Source organism: Nicotiana tomentosiformis, chromosome 12, assembly GCF_000390325.3.
Source record: "Nicotiana tomentosiformis chromosome 12, ASM39032v3, whole genome shotgun sequence".
NCBI classification, from domain to species: domain Eukaryota; kingdom Viridiplantae; phylum Streptophyta; class Magnoliopsida; order Solanales; family Solanaceae; genus Nicotiana; species Nicotiana tomentosiformis.
In genome coordinates this window covers 66,836,899-66,859,541 of record NC_090823.1, presented here as the reverse complement: position 1 = coordinate 66,859,541, position 22,643 = coordinate 66,836,899, and positions in this window count along the sequence as shown.

Genomic DNA, 22,643 nt, shown 5'->3' with positions numbered 1-22,643 from the left:
TATCACACAAAGGATAACCAAAACACACCAAATAAACACAAAGGATCATATCTCAACATAACTCTGTTGTGATACGTGACCCTATCCATACCCCGGTCCACATGGAATACCTCGATCCATGATGCACATAATCAATAACCATATGCATATCAATCAACAAACACGCAGAGTGCATGACCATAACCAAGGCACAATCAACCAATCAACACCAGAAAAGCCATCTCGCTCGAACTATGCCGCAAGGCCCAAACCAAACCGCATCATGTGTGCGAATAGATAAAAGTCTCATAAACCATTGTAGAATAGAAGAATAAATCATGGAACACATCAGAACACGAATAAGATCAACTCTAGCCGATTGATACACCCTTCAAAAATAGTTGTGCCGAGTAAATAAATCTGACCCGATGTAGAGCACACATCCTCACTAGACCTATTAGTGGCCTCCAAATCAATTATGATCCTCCCAAAATAGATAGATAACCTCAGAAAGGTACACAATAAACTATCCACAATAAATACACTCAACCGTTAACCTCTTAACATACTTTCACCATCCGCAATCAAGGAACAACCCACCTCTGAGAACCTTCCTAGTATTCAAATCCCCGGAATACTAGAATCTCCATGTCTGATCCCAAGTCCACCACTTAAATGACAGAAACATCCCTCATACACAATCATCTCATGAGAAAAACTTCCATATTTCTTCCATATCACATAGCAAAATCTGAACATCAGCAGTTGATTAGCCTGGCGATTACCGTAATACCAGTCAAGCATCCACAATTCAAAACACAGTCCGCCTTCTGAAATGTGTACCCTTCTCAGGTGATCCCAAATAGAGATAACATTCTTCTAAACCTCAAAAACTGTCTATGCTGTCTAGAACTCATGACGTTCCTTTCAAAACTGAAAATTCCACACGTCGCACCGCATCTATCATGTCGTCATATGAAAATACGAGTACCTCATCCAGGAGAAAAATTCACAACACGCAACATACTGCTCATGCCTGTAAGGCCCAATAAATTTTGCCAAGAATTTAAGATTTTGTGGTGCCGAGGTAGACTAATATGTTCGAAGGTAGTGGTTGCAGTACGAACCTTTTGGGTTAATGAATGCATCGAGGAGTTAGTGGAAATTTTTGGAAAAAGAAGGCAATTATGCGGTTACTTTTGCGACCATAGATTTGTTCCACGGGCCGCATAATCATCACAGAGATGAGCACAAAAATAGTTGAATTTTGAAGGTTATTTTGCGGTCCATTATGCGAACGCATACCTGTTTCGCGGTCCGTACTTCTGTCGCAGATTTGGCATGAAGAATTTTGGAGGGGTGGTTCTATGGTCCATTCTGCGGCTGCATAATTAGTCTTCGAACCACAGACCTGACCGCAGACCTGACCGAAACGTGTTTAGAGCAGCCCAGTTTTTGAAGTCTATTTTGCGGTCCATTATGCGGATCGCATATCTGTTCTGCGGTCCATTCTACGACCGCAGAGTTGAGTTAGGAGGGTCCATTTTCTATTTTTATAACCCTAATCCCATTTTGATTAAAAGCCTTCGGGGCTCATTTTGGAGCAAATATCTGACGATTTTAGAGAGAAGTGAGAGTATTTTAGAGAGAGAGGGAGAGACCTAGACATTCTAATCATCCATTCTTGACCCAATCTTCAAGAATCATGGAAGCCACTCACTAGGCCATCATCTATCCAGATTGATATTGCTAGAAGTATTGGGACATTGTAGTAATCTAAGGTAAGCTAAAGAAAGGTATGTTGGCTAAACTTCTCTCTTAGAATTGAATTTCCATGATGTTCCTGCAAGCTTCGAGTATGGTTGGACTAGGGTCCTAATATCCATGTTCCGAATTGTTCCCAATAGATTCGATTATCCCAAGTAAGCGATGTGTTGAAAGATGTATATACTCAAAACGTGTTCCAATTGCTCCCATCTCATTATGATCTCTTTGAGAATGTGTTCAAGAATTGTTTATGTATGGAAATGTTATGACTTCAACTCGTGTTTCAAATGAAGGTCTATTATGCTTAACTTGGAAAGAATACTCAAAGCACCTAAAACTCTGTAACGACTTGGCCGGTCGTTTCGAGCGTTATAGCCCCGTTTCCCCCATTCCTGCTTCTTTATATGTTATTTAGCTGTATTGATTGTATCAATTTGGTTGGTTCGGGTCCGGAGTGGTTTCAGAGTGGAATGAGACACTTAGTCTCTTATTTAGAACTTTAAGTTGAAAAAGTCAACCGGATATTGACCTATGTGTAAATGATCTCGGAAAATAATTATGAAGGTTCCATTAGCCCCGTTAGGTAATTTTGGACTTAGGAGTGCGTCCGGAATGTGATTTGGAGGTCCGTGGTAGAATTAGGATTGAATTGGCGAAATTAGAAATTTGGCGATTTTTGTTCGGCAGTGGAAAATTTGATATCGGTGTCGGAATGGAATTCTGGAAGTTGGAGTAGGTTTGTAGTGTCACTTGTGATGTGTGTGCAAAATTTGAGTTCATTCGGACGTGGGCTAGTTGGTTTCGGCATCGGATGTCGAATTTGGAAGTTTAGAACTTCTTAGGCTTGAATCCGAGGGTAATTTGGTGATTTGATATTGTTTTGAGTGATTTAAAGGTTCGACTAAGTTTGTATGTTGATATATGACTTGTTGGTATTTTTGGTTGAGGTCCCGAGGGACTCGAGGTGATTTCAGGTGATTAACGGAACAAGTTTGGATATTGGAGGATTGCTGAAGTTGGAACTCAGCTATCAAAATCGCACTTGCGGATGTCTCATCACAGGTGCGAGCCTACAAAAGCGAGCGGGATGTCGCAAATGCGAGGTTGGAGGAGCTGGGTAGAAGGCGCAGGTGCGATGAAGTTCCCGCACCTGCGAGGCCACAGAAGCACACAAGAGGTCGCAGGTGCGGATAATGTCGAGGCAGGCTGGGTCCGCAGGTGCGTAGGATAGGTCGCATCTGTGAGTCCGCAGATGCAGATAGGTGACGCAGAAGTGGAAGTGAGGAAGTCAAGCAGTGGCCGTAGGTGCGAGGTATTTTCCACACTTGCATGGTCGCAGATGCGAAAATGGAGCGCAGGTGCGGAGTTTGGGCTTTTAAGTGACTTGCGTAGGTGCGGTTGTTTATACCGTAGGTGCGGTGGCACAGAAGCGAGAAGTTTTCCGCAGGTGTGAAAATCCTGGGCAGAAACCATAAATAGAACCCTTCGCGAATTTGGTTCATTTCCACCATTTTCAAGTCGGTTTTTGGAGCTTTTGGAGTGATTTTTGAAATGTGATTCAAGGCCTATCAGTGAGGTAAGTTGCTTGAGCCCTAATACTCGTATGTATGGTGATTTCCTGTTGTTTAATCATGTAATTAGAGAAAATGAAGGGTTAGAGCTTGGGATTTTGGACAGTTTAATTTAAGGATTTGAGGGACCAACCGATGGCGGATTTTGATAAATTTCGTATGTATGGACTCGTGAGTGGATGAGCTTCCTAGTTTTGTAAATCTTGTCGAATTTTAAGACGTGGGCCTGGGGGCCGGGTTGAGCCAATTTCGGGTTTTGGGCTAATTTGATAGTTTTTCTTGTGGAATTCATTCCATTAGCGTATATTGATGGTGTTGTACTGATTTTGAATAGATTCAGAGCATTTGGAGGCTGAGTCGAGAGGCAAGAGCATTACGGGTAGAGATTTAACCGGTTTGAGGTAAGTAACGATTGTAAATCTAGTCTTGAAGGTATGAAACCCCGGATTTCGTATCATTTTTACTATTTTGAAGTGACGCACATGCTAGGTGACGGGCGTGTGGGCACGCACTGTTGGGGATTGTGACTTGGTCTATCCCGTAGCAACTATGAAGTTGCATATTTTGTTGAAACTATATGATACTTATATTTTTTAGAAAGAGTTTCTATAAATTGGGCTGAATGCCATATTTTGGGCCTTGTGCCAGTGCTGTTTGGACCCTTAGGGGCCTTTTCTTACTATTCTCTCACTGTTTTCGATTGAAAATCTATACTCAGTCATGGTCATACTTGTTTACTGCATAACTCAGTTTTATGACTCTATTTTGATGCATATAAATATTGTTTTGGGCTGAATGCCCTATTTTTACTGAAATGCCCGAGTGGCTTGAGAGGTTTATGACTGAGTGAGGCCGAGGGCCTAATTTGTGAGAATATTTATGGGATCGGGCTGCACGCCGCAGCATGTTTGTTATAGGCCGAGGGCCTGAGTGATTTATGCCATGATTTGGCTTGATATAGCGCTTGGGCTGAAGGAGCCCCTCCGGAGTCTGTACACACCCCCAGTGAGCGCAGGTACCTACTGAGTGCGAGTGCCGAGTACCGAGTGCCGAGTGCTGAGTGACTGGGAGGTATGAGTGATTGTGCGGTATGCTCGAGTGGCATGAGTGATTGTGAGGTATGCCCGAGTGGCATGAGTGACTGTGAGGTACGCCCGAGAGGCTGAGGTTTGCATGAGGGGCTGTATATGAGTGATATTTTGCTCGAGGGACTGTTTATGATTTCATCATTTGTTTCACCTTTGCATTTAGCCTCTGTTTGAAAATTGTGAAAGATATCTTTAAATGATTTTACTGGAACTGGGTTTAAATGAGATGTTTTGATTCAAATCCTTATTTTAAAAGCATGTGGTATTTTATTGAGATTTCATGATATGAAATTTTTATTCTTTATTGCTCGTCACTAGTGCTCAGTCTTTATTTATTGTTGTTACTTACTGAGTTGGTGTACTCACGTTACTCTCTGCACCTTGTGTGCAGATCCAGGTGTAGCTGGACACGGTAGCGGTTGTTGATTATTCTGGTTGCAGATTTTCTCGGGGATAGCAAGGTAGCTGCTTGGCGATGGCAGCCCCTGCTCTTCTCCCTCTTATATTCCTTTAGTTGTATTTAGCTATTTTCCAGACTATGTTAGTCTTGATATTGTCAGACAAATGGTAGTAGATGCTCATGACTAGTGACATCCCGATGTCGGGCTTTTCTTTTCCACACTTTTGTTTTGAATTGAACTCCTTTACGAAGATTTTTATGTTAAATAGCCTTTAGATCTTCTTGAAATAAAAGTATCGGTTGTTTTGGAAAATGAGTCAGCTTGCCTAGTTCCACGATAGGCGCCATCATGACAAGGGTTAGTTTGGGTCGTGACAGATTGGTATCAGAGCCTATGTTACATAGGTCTCACGAGTCATGAGCGGGTTTAGTAGAGTCTTGCGGATCGGTACGGAGACGTCTGTACTTATCTTCGAGAGGCTGCAGAACCTTTAGGAAAAATTCCACGTTCTTGAATTCTTGTCGTGCGAATCTGTTGATTCTAGTAACTAAACATCTGTTGTTTCATTCTCTCACAGATGGTGAGGACTCGTACTACCGGATAGGAGGGCCAGCCACCAGTACCATCAGCCAGGGCCGCGAGAGGCCAAGGCCGCAGTAGAGGTCATGGTAGGGGCAGAGGTGCAGCCCGTACAACAGCTGGGGTAGTACCTGCAGATCCACCAGTTGTCCCAGATCAGGACCAAGTTCCAGTTGTTGATGCACCAGCTCAGGCGCCACCTGTGCCTATTTTGATTCCAAGCCTTCAGGAGGCCCTAGCTCATATTCTGACAGCGTGTACCGACCTTGCTCAGGCGGTCTCTATCTCGACGGCCACAACCACTTCTCAAGCCGGGGGAGGCACTCAGACTCCCGTTGCTCGCACACCCGAGTAGGTTATTCAGGGACTTCAGACACCGGAGGCACCACCAGCCTAGCCGGTTACAGCTGAACATGATTATGTGGTTCCTGCTATGCCTGAGGATGATCAGCGTAGGTTGGAAAGTTTTGGGAGACTCCATCCACCACCTTTCAGCGGCACAGAGAGAGAGGATGCTCAAGACTTCTTGGACATGTGTCAGAGGATACTCCGTACTGTTGGTATTCTGGAGACTAGTGGGGTCTCATTCACTACTTTTCAGTTCTCTGGGGCTGCACTCAGATGGTGGGAGACTTACGAGAGGCGTAGGCCTGTTGGCGCAGCACCCCTTACTTGGCAGCAGTTCTCCGTGGTCTTTTTGGAGAAGTTCTTGCCTCGATCCCGCAGAGAGGAGTTGCGCAGGCAGTTTGAGCGGCTTTGCCAGGATGATATTTTTGTGACACAGTATGAGATGCGGTTCTACGAGTTGGCCCGTCATGCGATCTGGTTGGTTCCCACGGACAGGGAGAGGATCATGAGGTTTATTGATGGTCTTACTTTTCAGCTACAGTTGCTTATGATCAGAGAGAGGGTGTCTGGTGCTACCTTTGATGAGGTTGTCGACATTGCTCAATAGATTGAGATGGTTCGCGGTCAGGAGAGGGTTGAGAGGGAGGCCAAGATGCCTTATAGACAGGGTGGATTCAACGATGCTCCTTTCGGGGGTCAGGTTCAGCACGGTAGAGGTCTTCATTTCAGACAGGCTTAGTCAGCTCGGCTATTTCACCGTGGTGCATCATCTGGCCATGGTTCTCACAGTTCTCATCAAGGCCACTCATCACTTAGTGCCCTTCCAGCTCAGAGTTTGTCCCGTGCTCTACCAGTTCAGGGCTCCTCTATGCCAGGTTCTTCTACTGGTTATCCCGGTGCTCGGAGCTCCCTTCAGTTCCCGCCACCAAACCAGGGATTTATTTTGAGTGTAGGGAGTTTGGGCATATGTGGAGGCAGTGACCTCGTCGTCATGGAGGTCTATCTCAGCAGAGGAGTCAACCTTCGACTTCAGCACCAGTTACTTCACAACCCACCTAGCCAGTTCGGGGTAGAGGTCAGTCAGCTAGGGGTCGCCCTAGAGGGGGAGGCAGATCAGGGGGTGGCCAGGCCCGTTTCTATGCCCTCCCTACCAGACCGGATGCTATTGCTTCAGATGCTGTGATTACAGGCATTGTTTCAATTTGTCACAGAGATGCCTCAGTATTATTCGACCCTGGTTCCACGTATTCATATGTTTCCTTGTATTTCGCCCATTTTCTGGATATGCCTCGTGAGTCTTTAGTTTCATTTGTTCATGTATCTACTTTTGTGGGTGATACTATTATTGTGGACTGTATATATCGGTCATGTGTGGTAACTGTTAGGGGTCTGGAGACCCAAGTGGACCTTTTGCTGCTCAGTATGGTTGACTTTGATGTGATATTGGGTATGGATTGGTTATCTCCATGTCATGTTGTTCTAGATTGTCACGCTAAGACGGTGACGTTGGCTATGCCGAGAATTCTGAGGGTTGAGTGGAGCGGTTCTGTAGATTATGTACCAAGTAGTGTCATTTCATATTTGAAGGCTCAGCGCATGGTTGGGAAGGGTTGCCTATCTTATTTGGCTTTTATGAGGGATGTTAGTGCAGAGACTCCTGTCATTGATTCTGTTCCGGTGGTACGTGATTTTCCGGATGTGTTTCCTACAGACCTGCCGGGCATGCCGCCTGACAGGGATATTGACTTCGGTATTGATTTGGTGCCGGGCACTCAGCCCATTTCTATTCCACCGTATCGTATGCCACCGGCGGAGTTGAAGGAATTGAAAGAACAACTTCAAGAACTCCTTGATAAGGGGTTTATTCGGCCTAGTGTGTCCCCTTGGGGTGCACCGGTTCTATTTGTGAAGAAGAAGGATGGTTCCATGAGGATGTGCATTGATTACAGGCAGTTGAACAAGGTCACAGTCAAGAACAAGTATCCTTTGCCTCGTATTGATGATTTATTTGACCAGCTTCAGGGAGCGAGGGTGTTCTCCAAGATTAATTTGAGGTCCGGTTATTACCAGCTGAAGATTCGGGATTCGGATATTCTTAAGACCACTTTCAGGACCCGATATGGCCATTATGTTGGCTAAACTCTTCTTGTCAAATCGGGTTCCATGAGTTCCTTATGAATTCTAAGTACGGTTTGACCATGCTTCCGCCTTATTGTGCTCAATAGTCGCAAATGTTTGGATACATCACATGTCTAATTTCTCAAATCATGTCTTAATTGCTCTTATATATGTGTTATGCCCTACCTTGGGGAAATAGTCCGAATATGATCGATTTATCAAACGGGTATGAACTCTATCCATGGCTCCATTGAAATTACTATGCTCTTCTTGGTAAATGTTTCCAATGTGTTCTAAGCCCTTATGTGTTCATTGAGTTGAAGCTATAATTTTTCAACTGGCATATAAGTGTTTTTAAATGCTTCAGAATCCATGACAAATGAAAGAATGAAAGTATGAAATATGAAATGCGGCCATCGTACCAAGAATGATGATTTACATGTGAGGCCAAGAGTGCCATTGAAAATGAAAGGAAGTATGGAAGGATATGAAAATTATATGATCCTTTTTATGATAAATGCTTTTGGGAGTATCGTTAGGTCACCGAGGAGGGCTGGGTTATAAATGCCTGAGCCTGAAACTACACGTACCGGTAGGGGTGTTCGTCAGTCGATACGGTATGGTATTTAGATATTTTGGTTCGGTATTTTCGGTATTCGGCTTCATAAAATGCTATGTTAATACCATACCTAATTAAATTCAGTATGGTTCGGTTTTGGTTTATTTGGTTCGGTAACTTCGGTTTATTCGGTATGAATACTAACTAGTGCATAGAGTCATAGACGGTAATATTCTTAATTAAAGTATTCAAAAGTACAAAATTAAAAATGTTTGTTGACAAAAGTTTTGTCCAAAACCAGCAAATACCAACCTAGAGAGAGAAAACTTAGAGAAATATCTTGTTACTTGCTTATAGTTAATTGATGAACTTAGAGAATAAAGGAAAGTAAAATTTTAAATTTCTTATATTTATGTTATAATTAATAAAATATGTATTGTGTAATATAATATATATTTCGGTACGGTATCTGTATTTCGGTATTTCATTTTAAAATACCAAATACCATACCTAATATCAATATTTTTTAAAACTTAAAGCAAATACCATACCGCATACCAAAATATCGAATACTGAATACCAAAATTTTCGGTTTTGGTACGGTAATTTGGTATTTACCAAATTATGCACAGCCCTACGTACCGATGTAGGGATTGATTGAAGGATAAATTCCCATTATATTATATTGAGATTATTCCCCTTAATTAGGATGAGTTGATATCTAGAAAAGACCATGTCGACCCACATGACATTATAGTGAGATAGCTTAGCGGATTAGGCGGAGATCGGATGCCACACCATGCACATGGTGGTGTTGTGTTTCTATGTCAATCCTCATACTTTGATCTGAGATGGCTTAGACGGTCGGGCAGTGATTGGACTCCATGCCAGGGGCATGGTGGTGTATCGGTACTAAGGATCTCCCAACCAAAAATGAAAATGTTTACATGAAGTTTTACTTTGTTTTAACTTGACATTTAAATATGATTGGTCTACTCATTGTTTCCATGTTTCTCTCCTTATGTTGGTATCATATTTCCATGAATAAATGTTTGCGGGTCCTCCTTGGGGCTTGATCCGGTAAACACTGGAGGGTCTAGATTAATAAAATCACGAACTCCTGCACTAACCGGTTTATCAGCAGCACCGGTATTCTGCCTCTGAGCCTGAGCAGCTACTAAGCTACTCAACAACTGCACTGCACTGCGCATATCGTGGTCTGTAGTGCCAGACGGAGGAACTGGATGTACTGGGTGCCTCCTAATATCCTCTGGAGGAGACAGAGAGGTATGAGACGGCATCTCACTCTGAGGCTCACTTTGGCCTGCTATGGCTGGAGGCACCTGAATGTTACCCTCTCCTACAGCTGTATCAAGCCGTTTACTAATCGCTTGCTTCCTAGTCGAAGGCATCGCTAAAAGAAAACAAGGTGAATATTAGATATGAACACTTACGACTCAACTCTACGCACGATCTAGATTCAGGAAGAAGGTAACAACCCTAGATGTCACGTAGCCTCCTGATTATAAATGTGGCGCGCTACACATCCATAATCAAAACTCTACTAGACACGGCTCATAGACAACCCCTAGGACAGACTTGCTCTGATACCAAGTTTGTCACGACCCAACTGGAGGGTCATGACTAGCACCCGGGCCATACTTGCCGAGCACCAACGTACATTTTATCTAACCTTCCTTATTATCTTTAAGGGCCGACAAGATCAATATAAATAGTAGACATGGATCATGAACATCCAACAATGAAAGATAATGTCATGAACATACATAACATGGGACGACAAGACTGTCAAGAAACTATATATAAGGTACGAGCTATCATGATGCCATGAAAGACTATACAACAAAAATCAGCCGAAAAGGCATTCTAAACCATACATAAGTCGACACCTGTCTATGAGCCTCTAAAAGAACATAAGTGCTACAACATTGCCGGAACAGGGCCCCGACATACCCATAAGGTCTATAACAAAAATGCATACCAAGACCACGGCAAGTCCGGAGAAGGGATCTCGCCAATAACCGCTGAACTGGACAGCCTACTGTGGTGGGGGAGCTACGTCTACCTGTCTATCAGGACCTGCAGCACGACATGCAGCATCCACAAATAAAAAGGACGTCAGTACGAATAAAGTACTGAGTATGTGAGGCAAGAAAGCATAAGTAAGAACAGTAATGTAAACAGGGATAGAGAATATACAACCTGTGACATCTGGGTACCTCTGAGGGCTACTGACATGAAATACATGATACATACATATATATACATAAACTTTTAAAACATACGCCTTTGTGGGCATCACCATCATCATATCGTACCCGGCCATAATAGGCTCGGTAAAACGTACCCGGCCATCATAGGGCTCGGTAGAATCGTACCCGGCCACGTGGAGCTCGGTAAAACCCAACTGATCAGTGGTTGCACAATAGGTGCCGTACCCGGCCGACTATAGCGTGGCTCGGTAGAGTAAAATAGATACATATATATGATGCATGCTGGACTCATTGGAATCACATTTTGAACCTTTCGGAGTGACATAAGGTTGGTATCCTTCGTACACATTATTAGGATTAACTCTTCATCAAGAATCTTATAAGAATCAGGAACTACCAACAACATTGATAATATAAGAATAAGAGAAGTAACATCAATATCAATCGTTTCATAAGAAGGGCAGCAATGTAAGTACTGCTAGCTTCTAAGAGTAGAGTATCTTTGGGAGCTCATTCATTACATTATGTACAATCGGAGTCGTGCAAAAGAATGAAGGGGATAGCCTCACATACCTTGTATATACTGCCCAACCTCAAGCTATGCAAATGTCACGACTCCTTAGTCTACAATAAGACAAATGATACTATCATTATCGTTTAAGCGTCGTAACTATTATGCATCGACCACAACCTATTTTACGATGAAACGGACAGCACCTTCCCTATTTATATGACTTCCCACAAGTAAATACAATCACCAAAAAGCCCAAACAACATCATTAATAATCATATTGAGCCTCCAAAACAGTCCACCAACCAACAACATTACTACCAAGCCTTTCGATATATATTTCACAAGTTCTAGCTTCAACGACTTAGCTGCAACTTGGATAATCTTAAATATATATAGAGTAAGAGGTTCCTTACCTTTAAACAGAAAGAACAACTCCAATTTGACCTTAATTTTCCACGAAATATCCCTTCAATTCTGCCACAAGAATAAGGAAGCGAAACTAGCAATTAATTCGGGTTTTTCGGCACTAGAATTACTTTAGAAGACTTGAAATCACCTAGGGTTGATATTAAAAACTTGAAGGTGTATTTAAAGGACATAAAACACTTAAAAAAACCTCCCACACGAGCTGGAACAACACAAAAATCAGCAACAACAAGAAGAACAAGAAACTTACTAGCGCCACGGGATTCCCGACATTTGATTTGTGTTGTTTGCCCTTTGTTTGGGTCTTGGATCATGAGAGAACCTTGAGAGACTGTTTTTAGGGTTATAAGGTCTGAATATACTGAAAAATAATGACTTAAAACGGGGTTGAGGTATCTTATATATGTCCATATGTCTTAAACCGCCTTTGTGGGCCCCATAGAGAGCAGCTTGGCGCACTCTCGCGAAAACGCGAATATCTCTCTATTCCGAGATCGTATCGATGAACGGTTTAATGCGTTGGAAACTAGACTCATAGATATTCAATTTTATAGGTATATCACCCCATAATTCCAAGCACATTGGGAGAAAAATGCAGTAACATTTGACCTAAAGTTTAAGTAAAATTATAAACCTAAGTTGCGACAACTTTTATCGACTTTTGTTTCATAACTCGCTTGACTTCAAGACTTATGATGCGGATATTATATGATTCAAATACATTAAAACAAGACCTCTTGGGACAATTAATCACCTCTAGTGTTACCCGAAAATACAGGTTACAACATCCTTGATTCGTTTAACTTCAAATACTTGTTAACCACTCTTATACACCCTTGTATCGTTTAAGACCAATAGGATTAACTTCTTATCATCTCAAAGATAATCTCTTCTTGGATTTACGTCGACTAACTTACGGCGTGATCTATGGTATGCGAATTTGGGTTGTAACACCCTCTCCCCCTTAGGAACATTCGTCCTCGAATGTAAGGGTTTATGGGGTGTCTAACTCATTGTGGATTCCGACGGAGATTTCCGGCTGAGTTTCCCCTATAAAATGGACACTAGCCAAACTTGCAAGCAGTTAAACCTAACCTATGGCCTTACAAGACTATACAAAGCATTATGGATATGTACATTATCTGCATATTACCATTTTGTATTAAAAAAAAGAGTATTCACAAGCTATTGCTTACCTCATAGAGCCGTTTCACCTTATAATGCGTCCTTCTTTCCCCCGGCATCCTCGTTATCTTCACTCTGGAATAGGTAAGGGTATTTAGACTTCATCTCCTCTTCTGCTTCCCATGTCATTTCTTCTATATTCTTGTTCCTCCATAATACTTTCACGGAAGCTACATCCTTTGTTCTCAGCTTGCGGACTTGTCGATCTAATATAGCCACTGGCACTTCATCATATGATAGATCCTTTGTAACTTGTACATCTTTGATAGGGATGACCCGAGAAGGGTCTCCAATACATTTCCTCAACATAGATACATGGAATACCGGGTGGACAAATTCCAATTCAGATGGCAATTCTAACTCGTAAGCAACCTGTCCAATTCGTCGAAGAATTTTGTACGGCCCAATATACCGCGGACTCAACTTACCCTTCTTCCCAAAACGCATAACACCCTTCATCAGCGAGATCTTTAGGAAAACCCAATCACCAACCTCAAATTCTAGATCATGACGTCGGACGTCGGAATAAGACTTTTGCCTGCTTTGTGCCGTCCTCAGTCGCTCTTGTATCACTTTCACCTTCTCAATGGCTTGGTGAATCAAATCTGGCCCATATAATTCTGTCTCACCGACTTTGAACCATCCAACTGGTGATCTACATCTCCTCCCATACAGTGCCTCATACGGGGCCATTTTAATACTGGAATGGTAGCTATTATTGTAGGCAAATTCTATAAGTGCCAGATGGTCATCCCAATTCCCCTTGAAATCTAGAACACATGCTCGTAGCATATCTTCAAGCGTCTGGATAGTACGTTCAGCCTGTCCGTCAGTCTGCGGATGGAATGCAGTGCTGAGATTTACTTGTGTGCCTAAACCCTTCTGAAAAGACCTCCAAAAGTTAGCCGTAAATTGAGCTCCTCGGTCTGATATAATAGATACCGGCACACCATGAAGCCTAACAATCTCCTTGATATATAACTTCGCATAATCTTCAGCCGTGTAAGTTGTCTTAACTGGCAGAAAATGGGCAGATTTTGTAAGTCGATCAACTATCACCCAGATGGAGTCAAACTTATGATAAGAGCGAGGTAATCCAATAATGAAGTCCATATTAATCACCTCCCATTTCCAGGTCGGAATCTCTATATTCTGAATCAATCCACTAGGTTTCTGATGCTCGATCTTTACTTGTTGACAATTAGGACACTGGGCTACAAATTCTGCAATAGACTTCTTCATGTTATCCCACCAATACTGCTCCTTAACGTCATGATACATCTTTGTCGAGCCAGGATGGATAGAATATCGGGACTAGTGAATCTCAATCATAATCTTCTCTCGCAACCCTGCCACACTAGGTACACATAATCGGCCCTGGTATCTCAGTGTCCCATCTCCTCCGATCTTGAAAGCTGTAATCTTACACTGCTGAATTCCCTCTCTCAATCTTACTAAGGTAGGATCTTCATATTGCCGTGCTTTTACCTCGGCTACCAAAGATGATTCTGCTGTATTCTATACAGTAACACCTCCGTCATCAGAGTCCAACAATCTGATTCTCATATTGGCTAGCTGGTGAAGCTCTTTGGTCAACCCTTGTCTACCTGCCTCAATATGTATTAAGCTTCCCATTGACTTACGGCTGAGAGCATCTGCCACAACATTAGCTTTACCGGGATGGTACAATATCTCGACATCGTAGTCTTTCAGTAATTCAAGCCACCTACGCTGCCTCAAATTCAACTCCTTCTGCTTGAAGATGTATTGTAAACTCTTGTGATCTGTGTAGATGTCAACATGGACGCCGTATAAGTAGTGCCGCCATATCTTCAAAGCATATATTACTGCAGCCAATTCCAAATCATGAGTCGGGTAATTCTTTTCATGCTTCTTCAATTGTCTTGATGCATAAGCAATCACCTTCCCACGTTGCATCAATACGCACCCCAAACCTATACCTGAGGCATCACAATATACCACATAACCTTCTGTTCCTTCTGGGAGAGTGAGCACTGGCGCGGATGTCAATCGATTCTTTAGCTCCTGAAAACTATGTTCACAAGCATCAGACCACTGGAACTTGGTAGCTTTCTGTGTTAACTTAGTCAATGGTGCTGATATAGAGGAAAACCCTTCTACAAACCACCTATAATATCCTGCTAGCCCCAGGAAGCTGCGGACTTCTGACGGTGTTGTAGGTCTCGGCCAATTCTTCACTGCATCGATCTTCTGAGTGTCGACACTAATACCCTCATCAGATATCACATGGCCAAGGAATGCTACTGAGTTCAGCCAGAATTCACATTTAGAGAGCTTAGCATATAACTTATGATCCTGAAGGGTCTGTAATACTATCCGCAAGTGGCCCGCATGTTCCGCCTCCGAACGAGAATACACCAGAATGTCATCAATGAATACGATCACGAACACATCAAGATAGGGCCTGAATACACTATTCATGAGATCCATAAAAGCTGCTGGGGCATTTGTTAGCCCGAACGACATCACCAAGAACTCAAAATGCCCATATCTTGTCCGGAAGGCCGTCTTTGGAATATCCTTCTCCTTAACCCTCACCTGATGATACCCTGAACGCAAGTCAATCTTGGAGAAATACTTGGCACCCTGGAGTTGGTCAAACAGGTCATCAATTCTTGGAAGTGGATACTTGTTCTTTATTGTAAACTTATTCAACTGTCGATAATCGATACACATCCTTAACGACCCATCTTTCTTCCGCACGAACAAGACTGGCGCACCCCAAGGTGAAGTGCTAGGCCTAATGAAACCCTTATCCAGCAAGTCCTTCAACTGTGCCTTCAACTCTCGCAACTCTGCCGGGGCCATCCTGTATGGAGGGATAGAGATCGGTTGAGTGTCAGGCAATGCATCAATGCTAAACTCAATCTCCCTTTCAGGAGGAAGGCCTGGGAGTTCATCTGGGAAAACATCTGGAAATTCATTGACCACGTGGATTAATTGTAGAGTAGGCGGCTTCGCCTCCGCATCCCTAACGCGAACAAGATGATAAATGTAACCTTTTGAGATCATCTTCCTTGCCTTAAGATAGGAAATAAACCTACCTTTCGGCGTAGCAATGTTCCCCTTCCATTCAATGGTAGGTTCACAAGGAAACTGAAACCTAACCATTTTCGTACGACAGTCAACATTTGCATAGCATGAGGCCAACCAGTCCATTCCCATTATCATATCGAAATCAACCATTTCTAACTCAAATAAATTTGCTGAGGTTTGATGACTACAAATCATCACAGTGCAACCTTTATATACCCTTCTAGCAATCACAGAATCTCCTATCGGAGTGGATACCGCAAGTGGTTTACTTATCAATTCAGGTTCAATGCCAAACTTATTAGCCACAAAGGGTGTAACATATGATAAGGTAGATCCTGGATCAATTAGCGCATATACATCATAAGAAAACACAGACAATATACCTGTAACAACATCCGGAGATGACTTGAGATCTTGTCGACCTATTAGAGCATAGGTTCGATTTTGAGCACCACTCCAACTCGGCACTGAACCTCTACCTCTACCACGACCTGTCGACTGTTGAAAACCTTGTGCTGGAGGTCGAACTGATGAGGAAGAACCAGACACAGATACAGTCGGTTGAGCCATACCACCACCTCCTCTGTTAGGACAATCCCGCATCATATGGCCACGCTGTCCGCAAGAATAGCATGCATCGGAACCTCGACGGCACAGTCCAAAGTGGGCCTTGCCGCACTGATCACAATGAGGTGTTGGGGGTCTCGTCTGACTAGTATCTCTATGAAATTGTGAGCCTGATGCCCTCAAACTCTGACCTGAACCAGAATAGGTAAATCGATCATACCGAGGTCTCTGAAACTTTGGAGGAGCACTAGCTACAGGTGGCACCGAACTCCTCGAAGATTGGGGCCTGATACTGCCTCTGAACTCATCAGAATACCCTGCAAATCTCGCCCTCTTATGCTGGCCCCTATCCTGCTCCCTATCTGCCCTTTGCTGGCGCTTACGATCCTCTAGGGTCTGGGCATAAGCCTGAATACGGGAAATATCCATGCCCTCTACCAAGGAGGCTGTTGTGCACTCATTTATCAGATGTGGTCCCAACCCGTTCACGAACAGATGCACCCTATCACTCATCTCTGACACCATATGGGGAGCATACCTTGCTAAAGAATCAAACTGTATACTATACTCTCGTACACTCATATTACCCTGTCGAAGGTTCAAGAACTTATCAGCTCTAGCTCGTCGTATCTCAACTGGCAAGTAGTGACGAAGAAAGGCCTCAGAAAATTCCTTCCACACGGCTGGAGGAGCGTTCGGACCCCTAGATCTCTCCCAACTATCATACCAGAAAACCGCTAAATCCCGTAACCGATAAGAAGCCAACTCTACTGCCTCCGTATCACTAGCATGCATAACCCGCAATGTACGATGAATCTGATCAATAAATATTTGTGGGTCCTCCTTGGGGTCTTATCCGGTAAACACTGGAGGGTCTAGATTAATAAAATCACGAACTCTCGCACTAATCGATTTATCAGTAGCACCGGTATTCTGCCTCTGAGCCTGAGCAGCTACCAAGCTAGTCAATAATTGCACCGCACTGCGCATATCGTGGTCTGTAGTGCTAGACGGAGGAACTGGATGTACTGGGTGCCTTATCCTCTGGAGGAGACGGAGAGGTATGAGACGACATATCACTCTGAGCCTCACTTTGGCCTGCTCTGGCTGGAGGCACCTGAGTGTCACCCTCTCCCACAGCTGTATCAATCCATTTACTAATTGCTTGCTTCCTAGTCAAAGGCATCGCTGAAAGAAAACAAGGTGAATATTAGATATGAACACTTACTACTCAACTCTACGCACGATCTAGATTCAGGAAGAAGGTAACAACCCTAGATGTCACGTAGCCTCCTGATTATAAATGTGGCGCACTACACATCCATAATCAAAACTTCTACTAGACACGGCTCATAGACAACCCCTAGGACAGACTTGCTCTGATACCAAGTTTGTCACGACCCAACTGGAGGGTCATGACTAGCACCCGGGCCATACTTGCCGAGCACCAACGTACATTTTATCTAACCTTCCTTATTATCTTTAAGGGCCGACAAGATCAATATAAATAGTAGACATGGATCATGAACATCCAACAATGAAAGATAATGTCATGAACATATATAACATGGGACGACAAGACTGTCAAGAAACTATATATAAGGTACGAGCTATCATGATGCCATGAACGACTATACAACAAAAATCAGCCAAAAAGGCATTCTAAACCATACATAAGTCAACACCTGTCTATGAGCCTCTAAAAGAACATAAGTGCTACAACATTGCCGGAACAGGGCCCCGACATACCCATAAGGTCTATAACAAAAATGCATACCAAGACCACGGCAAGTCCGGAGAAGGGATCTCGCCAATAACCGCTGAACTGGACAGCCTACTGTGGTGGGGGAGCTACGTCTACCTGTCTATCAGGACCTGCAGCACGACATGCAGCATCCACAAATAAAAAGGACGTCAGTACGAATAAAGTACTGAGTATGTGAGGCAAGAAAGCATAAGTAAGAACAGTAATGTAAACAGGGATAGAGAATATACAACCTGTGACATCTGGGTACCTCTGAGGGCTACTGACATGAAATACATGATACATACATATATATACATAAACTTTTAAAACATACGCCTTTGTGGGCATCACCATCATCATATCGTACCCGGCCATAATAGGCTCGGTAAAACGTACCCGGCCATCATAGGGCTCGGTAGAATCGTACCCGGCCACGTGGAGCTCGGTAAAACCCAACTGATCAGTGGTTGCACAATAGGTGCCGTACCCGGCCGACTATAGCGTGGCTCGGTAGAGTAAAATAGATACATATATATGATGCATGCTGGACTCATTGGAATCACATTTTGAACCTTTCGGAGTGACATAAGGTTGGTATCCTTCGTACACATTATTAGGATTAACTCTTCATCAAGAATCTTATAAGAATCAGGAACTACCAACAACATTGATAATATAAGAATAAGAGAAGTAACATCAATATCAATCGTTTCATAAGAAGGGAAGCAATGTAAGTATTGTTAGCTTCTAAGAGTAGAGTATCTTTGGGAGCTCGTTCATTACATTATGTACAATCGGAGTCGTGCAAAAGAATGAAGGGGATAGCCTCACATACCTTGTATATACTGCCCAACCTCAAGCTATGCAAATTTCACGACTCCTTAGTCTACAATAAGACAAATGACACTATCATTATCGTTTAAGCGTCGTAACTATTATGTATCGACCACAACCTATTTTATGATGAAACGGACAGCACCTCCCCTATTTATATGACTTCCCACAAGTCAATACAATCACCAAACAGCACAAACAACATCATTAATAATCATATTGAGCCTCCAAAATAGTCCACCAACAACCAACATTACTACCAAGCCTTTCGATATATATTTCACAAGTTCTAGCTTCAATGACTTAGCTGCAACTTGGATAATCTTAAATATATATAGAGTAAGAGGTTCCTTACCTTTAAACAGAAAGAACAACTCCAATTTGACCTTAATTTTCCACGAAATATCCCTTCAATTCTGCCACAAGAACAAGGAAGCGAAACTAGCAATTAATTCGGGTTTTTCGGCACTAGAATTACTTTAGAAGACTTGAAATCACCTAGGGTTGATATTAAAAACTTGAAGGTGTATTTACAGGACATAAAACACTTAAAAACAACCTCCCACACGAGCTGGAACAACACAAAAATCAGCAACAACAAGAAGAACAAGAAACTTACTAGCGCCACGGGATTCCCGACATTTGATTTGTGTTGTTTGCCCTTTGTTTGGGTCTTGGATCATGAGAGAACCTTGAGAGACTGTTTTTAGGGTTATAAGGTCTGAATATACTGAAAAATAATGACTTAAAACGGGGTTGAGGTATCTTATATATGTCCATATGTCTTAAACCGCCTTTGTGGGCCCCATAGAGAGCAGCTTGGCGCGCTCTCGCAAAAACGTGAATATCTCTCTATTCCGAGATCGTATCGACAAACGGTTTAATGCGTTGGAAACTAGACTCATAGATCTTCAATTTGATAGGTAGATCACCCCATAATTCCAAGCACATTGGGAGAAAAATGCAGTAACATTTGACCTAAAGTTTAAGTAAAATTATAAACCTAAGTTGCAACAACTTTTATCGACTTTTGTTTCATAACTCGCTTGACTTCAAGACTTATGATGCGGATATTATATGATTCAAATACATTAAAACAAGACCTCTTGGGACAATTAATCACCTCTAGTGTTACCCGAAAATACGGGTTACAACATCCTTGATTCGTTTAACTTCAAATACTTGTTAACCACTCTTATACACCCTTGTATCGTTTAAGACCAATAGGATTAACTTCTTATCATCTCAAAGATAATCTCTTCTTGGATTTACGTCGACTGACTTACGGCGTGATCTATGGTATGCCAATTTGGGTTGTAATAGAAATAGTGTGAGTTGTGTTTTGATTTGGAAAATTGACTCTAAATTTTATAGTTACCGGATGTTCCACTCTTTAATATAAACATGTAATCTTTTGGAAATTGTTAATGATGCCCCTTTAAGTAATGAAAGATGATGTGGCACACTTTATCCTCATCACATGTCTATCTCTTATTATTGATTCTCAAATAATTCTTAGGTAAGGTTGGGTAGAAGGCATCAAATAGGCTTACTTGACTAGAATATCTCGGTTGAGCGCCGGTTTCGCTCCCCATGGTCGGGGCATGACAGGCGTATCCTGGCCCAAGCACTAATCAATAGTCAATATGACCTATTGCAGCGTGCAACCCGATCAAAATATCAATCAGTTGTGGCATGCAACCTGATCCAAATATCAATCGTTATGGTGTGCAACGCGATCCAGATATCAGTCCATTGCGGCGTGCAATGTGATCCAAATATCAATTCATTGCAGCGTGCAACCCGATCCAACTATCAATCCCTTGCGGCGTGCAACCCGATCCAAATATCACTGATAACATGGCTCTATGGCCCACATCAATCATCAATCTTCTCAAGTCTCAATGGCTCACATCTCACAAAAACATAATCCAATTATACAACACAAAGTATTAATGAAGTGTTTATTCTACTGGTGATTCAGGATTTGTGATGGGATCCTAGTAATCTTGCGTAACAACATATTGACGCGGTGAACTAGGTGGAAATTGGGAATGAAGTGTCAAGGTTGCAGTTCAGTTTGATAGAAATTATTACTTGGCACAGGAGGTTGTGGGAGTACCTCCCATGGGATGATTATGTAGGTGTGACGTGTTAGTCATTTAAGTAGTATAGATTGAGATCAGGTATGGAGATTCTGGTACTATCACAGATTGAAGAGTTTATGGTTGAGAGGCGCACTATTCCTTTGGTTAAAAGCTGTGGAAGTTTGTTTAGGATTTTTGGTTGATAGTATGTGTCATGGATAAGGTCATTTTGGATCTTGAATGGATACTTACCTATTTTGAGATGTTCGTAATTGATTTACAGGTCCATTGGCGAGCCTAAGATGAATTTATATTCTATACCAGATCGGATATGCTTATTCGGTAGGTCATTTGTCTATGGATGAGTATTTGGGTATGGCGGATGTTATCTCAGTCGTCATTTATTTCATGTGTTACTCTTTTATGCTATGTGGGTTGTGAGGCGGCTTGATTATTCACATGCGTGTTGTGGTCCTGTATACGCTCTATGGTATTATATGAGTGAGATGGCTCTCGAGATGCTGGGTTGTTTATTGCACCTTAGTTGTGCTTGGCCTTTTTTGTAGCTCATTATGTTATCCGCCTCCCCAGGGTTATGTTTATGCACTTGGTGTGCTTTTTGTTGATATACATGTGTCTAGTGAGTATGGGCATTTTTGGCTCGATGGGAATTTCCCATGTAGATTACTATATGAAGATCAGTTGGCACGCCGCCATAGGTATGATGTTTAGATCGGATTGCACGCCATAACGGTACTATGTGTGGATCGGATTGTGCGCCGCAATGGTGAGATGGGTACAGTTGCTTATACTATTTTGTGTGTTTTACTTCTCCTCGGTGGGATAGATTCATAGTATTTTTTCAGTGCTTATATCTATCATGTGTGCTGGATAGTTCTGTACTTGGGTTTCCTTTCCTTATTGGTCATATTCGAGTTGTGGCTTGTCTGGTGCACAGATCGCATCATATGAGATTTTAGATAGTTTCTGATATGGCTTGTCAGCCGAGCAACTTGTACTGGATAAGATGAGGTAGTTGGACCTGGAATCAGTGCAAACAGATTTGTATAATATATGTTTGGAGAGAGAATGTCGCCAATCAGTTCAAAATGCGGAAATGGTTCTTGTCGAATGGAAGAACTCCATGATATATTGGTTTGACAGGTGGTTATGAGTTTCTACACATCTCTTTCATCGTTAAAGTATTGCAAGGGTTGGCACAGGGCTATTAGGTGTTCAGAGGTATATTACCGGTACCGAGTTTAGAAATTTATAGCTATTGTGGTTGGATGATATTACTATGGGAATATGAGCGATGCTGTACATCGTGTGGTTACGACTTAGGTGTATATATATGTTTTGGTATAGCTTGTGGAGATTGATATAGAGTACGTACATTAGATCGGACATTATAGGAAATTCTGGATATTGGAATTTGGTTCTAAGGCTTTAGGACTAAGGTAACAGGAAGGATCATCAGCTTCGGTTGAACAAATGTGCTCATATTGATTGAGGTGGGACGGGTATGTGCACAAGGAGTTATACACTGATTTTGGCAAAT